A 5418-nucleotide genomic window follows, 5' to 3' on the forward strand; every position below is an offset into this window, starting at 1 on the left:
CACACTTTCAGATAATGTGTATGTGTGTGTGTACATATACATATATGTGTGTGTGTATGTACATAAAAATACATATACATATATGCATATGCATATGTATATGTGTGTGTATATAGAAACATATATATATATAATGACAAGCTTAGTCCAACATGTTAACTCCCTTGATAGTTATGTAACACAAAACTCTATTGTTTAATTTCCTAATTATTCATCCTTGCAACAGATAATAAGCAGCCTTTATCTTATATATGTGACATATAACTTGTATAATTACAGGTTTGTGTATTTTTATTTAAAAACTAAACATTAAATGACAAAGTAGAATTTATGCAGTTCTAATAAGGTTATTTTTTCCCTGCTTCTAGGAGCATACTTCTGCAGCAGATTATCATTTATTTGAATTTATAACTGACATTGACAAACAACAAAAGTACATTGATGTTTGCATGTATGAAATTTTTTAAAATAGAAACATGCTGTAAAATCTAAATTGAAAAACTTGGAAACATCGCTTTCATTCTATGGAACAGTAATGAAAGTGGAATGTCATCCTAAATGAAACGTTGGTATCATTTCTGCTGGTATATTATCAGGAAAGAGTAACTGGAAGAAAGATACTGTGGTATACACCTTCAAACACTAACAATTCTAGCTTGCATCAAAACAAGGAAGTAACTGTAGTTACTACATATGGATACCAACTTGAAAACTGCCCTTAAGGAATTTTATTCCTAGTAAAAAATCCGTGACTTTTTAAAAATTGTGTGATCATGGTTCATGCAGATCCAAAAGCAAGCTCTATAAACAGTCATGACTTTGTCCTATTTAAAATGGTTAAACCGAAGATTCTGTGAGATTCACTACATTTTGCCTGTGGCTACTTTTCTACCCCGAAATTTCAGAGTTGGCTGTTAGGTAAAACAAAGCAATTTCACTGCAGTGCACCTTGGAGGACAGCTCTGATATATGAAGGAAGCATTGATCTATTGCTGCTTCCCTGAGTGGATACAGCAGCAGCCAAAGGAAAAGGGCTTGGCTGGAGAAGAATAGTCGGGTGACCAGTGTAAGATGTAGGTATCATTGGCAGGGTGACTGCTGTCTCAGATCAGCATCCAGCTGACAACCCACAGTCTGAGAACCAGTCAAATGTGACAAATCTCCCCTTGCAATTTGTTGGGATACCCTGCTTGGCTTCTTGTAGCCAGAAGAAAAGCAGATTTCAGATTAAGGCTATGTAACTCCATTCAGAGATAAAGCAGGATTTTCCATGCTAATTTGTACTCTTTTCCATAGGAAATGAGAATAAAAGAGAAATCCTTTGTTAAATGGGCTTGAGCGATAACCCTGTCATAAGAGCCTTTCTTTTCTCCTTGTCTTCTTGTCCTGAATGCTGGTTTTATATCTGGTGTTTTGGTTTTACGCTTTTTTAAAAAGTAGGATGGCTTCTATGAGAGTCGCCATAAAGCTGTCGTTGGAAGACAAAGTGCTCACTGCCAAACTAGTAGCTCCGTGTGCTGTAATCCTGTTAAGTACCTGTACAATCATGGAACAGCTGGTGCAGGCTGCAGTCGGTGTGTTAGTGTGCTATGTTGGGACTTGGGATCCACACAGACGATGAGCCAGGTCAGCTTAGAACAGACCTAAGCACCCCTCAGACAGCTGGCCCAGTAACTATACACTAGCCAATCCTGGGAGAGAGACTCATGGAAAAACATTAATTTTCTTCTCTAGCAGACGGTGAGGTAACTGAAGCCAGGTTGATTATGCTGCCTTGGGATTTTTACCTAATGATCTTCTGGAAAGCAGGTGCATTGGCAGGGATTTTAAGCTTCTGAAAACTCAACTAGTATTAGAGAATAAACCTTTGCTGCCATGGGGGTTTTATAGGAGTGGGGTGCATTAATGTGAGATCATTACAAAGCATTTTGCTGACTACTACAGAATTAATGGCACTTTTAGGACTTGCGGTTAATGACTGTCAAGAAATAAGAGTTTATATCTGTTCAAATTGTAATTTTAAATCAAACTAGCCAGCCGTCAGATGCATCCAGCATATGAGGACTCCTTCTTGGGAATATTTGGTGTCACAATTTTAGATCATTGCTTGGAACCTCAGTTGTTCTGCATATGCTTGATATACGTTTTATCATGACAAAAGCAAAGCAAGTTGTCACTTCTAAGAGGGCAGTTTCCATGTTCCTGTGGAAACTTAGTTTTCTTCAGCATTGAAGTATGTTAAATTGTTGCTATTTGTTGAGTACCTCCTGATTTTGTAAGTTAAGCTTACTATTTTTTTATGTTAAACTCAAGAAAACTGTAGCCTCACTTCCTACATCACTGAATGCAAAGACGTCTGCTGTGAGCTTGTTCAACTCTTTTCCCTTCCCACACTTCTAAATTATCTAATCTTTACTCATCTCTGTCTTCTGCCTGAGGAAAAAAAAATCTTCCTCCAATCAATACCTATTGCTCTTACCATGCTCTCATCCTATTTACTCTGACTTCCTCTACTTTTGTGTTCCATCTCTCTTTAGCATCTTCAATCTCTTGTTTCTTCCATTCATCCCTATTTTAAAACAAGCAAACAAACAAATCCTTTCTTGATCCTACCATCTCCTACAATAACATTTTAGCTTCCTCTTCTTTCCATTACAAACTTCTTGAAAGAATAGTCTTCATCCACTATCAACACTGCATCACTTGCCCCAACCCTCATTCAACTCTGTGCAGATTCCTCTGCCTTCCTCTAATCAGCCTCTCAAGGATGACTGATGCATTCCAATCCACCACTCCCTGCACTGCACCCCTACCTGGAATCCTCAGCCATACTTGACCCTATTAATGAGCCCCTCATTTTTGAAACTGTATTTCTGTGGATTCTCGACTCCCTTGACTCTTGACTTTCCTCTCTGTCCCGTCCTCTTCTGATTTCTTTAGAGGTTCAGTTCTGGATCCTTTTTTTTTTTTCTATATCTTTTTCTTTGATATTTTCCCAACTCACTACCTTCAGATACATATTGGTGACCTTCACATCCGTATCAGTATCATTATCTTTGTCCTCTCTAATCAAAATTTCAACTCCATAGAGGACATCTTATTCTAAGAAGTACCTCAATATCATCATACCCAACTCCAGTCTGTTTCCATAGTAACTCTTCCTCCTGACCTCCTTATCTCTATTAATGACATAGCCTTGAAATCAAACACCCAATCTTACAAATGTATTCATTGTTGATTCCTTCCTATCCCTTGCCAATCACTTGGCAAAACAGCTTGGAACCTATGTCTGCAGCATTTCTCTCATTTACTCAGTATACCCCTTCTTTCCATTCCCATTTTTCATGACCATTTACATACTATTGTAAAAGGTTTATTTTTTTATTATTAATACTGTTATTAGATTCCTCTTTGTTTCTTCCAGTTCAAGACTCTTGAAAGATTGAAATAATGGCCTATATGTTGGCACTCCCTTACACAAAATCTTCAGTAGTTCTTCATTACCCACTGCAGAAAGAACAAACAAGGACCCTCAAGACTTTTCACCCAGTAGTCAAGTTCATCTCTCCTGAGGAGATTCCAAACTTTACCCTGCAGACTAAATTATATGTCATTCCTTTAATGTTCCCATGCTTTCTTAAGTATTCATCTTTTCACTGTTCCTTCCACTGACAATTTTTCTACAGCTCCTCCATCTCTCCTCGCTAAATATATCCTATCTTATGTTTTTTCTGAGAAATACTCAAAAATTACCAACAATGAAATACATATACATGCATCATATATCTATAAGTAAATAATATATATATATATATAAAATAGATCCCTCAACCAGCTAATATCCCACAGTGATTAGTATACTATATCTCTACTGAGAATTCTGTTTTAATGATTTATTTATTTAATTATTTAAGGTTAACAGAGGACCCATGTGTGTCAATAAATACTTGTTGAATGAATAAATGAATTTAACGGATGGTTTTTAATTAGAATCTCTTGGCTCATTACCTTGGTATTTCTTGAGCCTGACAGAGTTATCAATTTGCTTTTATTTGTAGTTTTATTCTTACTGAATTATACATCATTTTATGTGCTACACATATGGAAATAGTTAAATAGGTTTATCATTAAACCAAAAAAAAAAGAATCAACATAAATATAACTAATTTTCATTTTACTAATTAATATTAGAAGAGAATATTGTGTATCTGCCATTACATGGCAAAAATTATGAAATAAATTCTCAAAGGAGCTATGTCTCACAGATACCTAGCAGATGGCCTGGCACTTCAATGAACTTTTGTTGGTTATCATTATTGTAATAAATTTCCAGTAATAAACTCCATTAGAAATCATTACTAGTGTCCAAAATTTTATGAATATACGCATACACACAAAATATACATATACATCTCATTCTCCATCTCTGTGCATGTGTGCACACATCGTACATGCATAATGGGAATTTCATTTGTCAATATGACATTTATTCAAGTCATGATTAGCTAAGCTCCTATCCTCCAGTAGCTTCCCTCTTTTTACGTATGCTTATTCTGATTTTCCTGAACTACTCCTCATTTCATTTGTTCAACAACTCCTCTTTGTTCACTAAAAATTAGCAACATAGGCTCAACTCTGGGTTTTGGGGTTTTTTTGTTTTGTTTTTTGCACTGCTCAGCAGTGATTTAAGTTAGATAAATCTTTAAGTTTCATTCTACTACAAAAATTTTCCCAAAATTTTACTGAATTTGTGTAATCCTATACCTCTGATCTTTTGCACATAATACTGTATATTCTTGAGACGTACTGCCATGAAAATGTTTCCTAACTTCTAATATTAGTTTCATAACATTGAGTCTTTCCCAAAATCATAAGATTTTACTTTACCTTGCCATTAGGCCCTCTCCACCCTCAGCAGTTAAAAAGTCGATATTTTAACATCCTTACCTGTTAAGATTTTGAACAAGTTAGTAATTGTAACCCATCCAAACCATTCAGAAAGCAGTAAGGCTCTTAGGAGTTGTGATAGGAAAAGATGGTCTTATATGAGGAACAAGTTTTTCATGTAATGCTATCAACAATGCCACAAGGCAAAAGCTATTAACTCTGCTTCCCAAAGGGAAACTAAGACTCAGAAAGTTAAGCATGCTACTGCAGCTCAAATTGTAGGGCTGGGCCTTAAACCCATGATTTTTTGGTTTTGAAGCCCATGTTGTTCCATTACTCTCTGTTGAGAAGTTCATCATGCTCTGGAAATTCCTATTCCATACTAAAACCATTCCATCCTGTGTCTGGTTTCCTTCAGGTCCTACTCTCCTTTATTAAAAAATAATTCATCACTTGATTAGAAATGAGCTTAACTTACTTATGCTATGTTTGTTTGGTAATACAAAGTTGCTGTCTTAATGCAATTAAGAC

The sequence above is a fragment of the Balaenoptera ricei genome, chromosome 10 (genome assembly GCF_028023285.1).
Source record: "Balaenoptera ricei isolate mBalRic1 chromosome 10, mBalRic1.hap2, whole genome shotgun sequence".
Classification (NCBI taxonomy): Eukaryota; Metazoa; Chordata; class Mammalia; order Artiodactyla; family Balaenopteridae; genus Balaenoptera; species Balaenoptera ricei.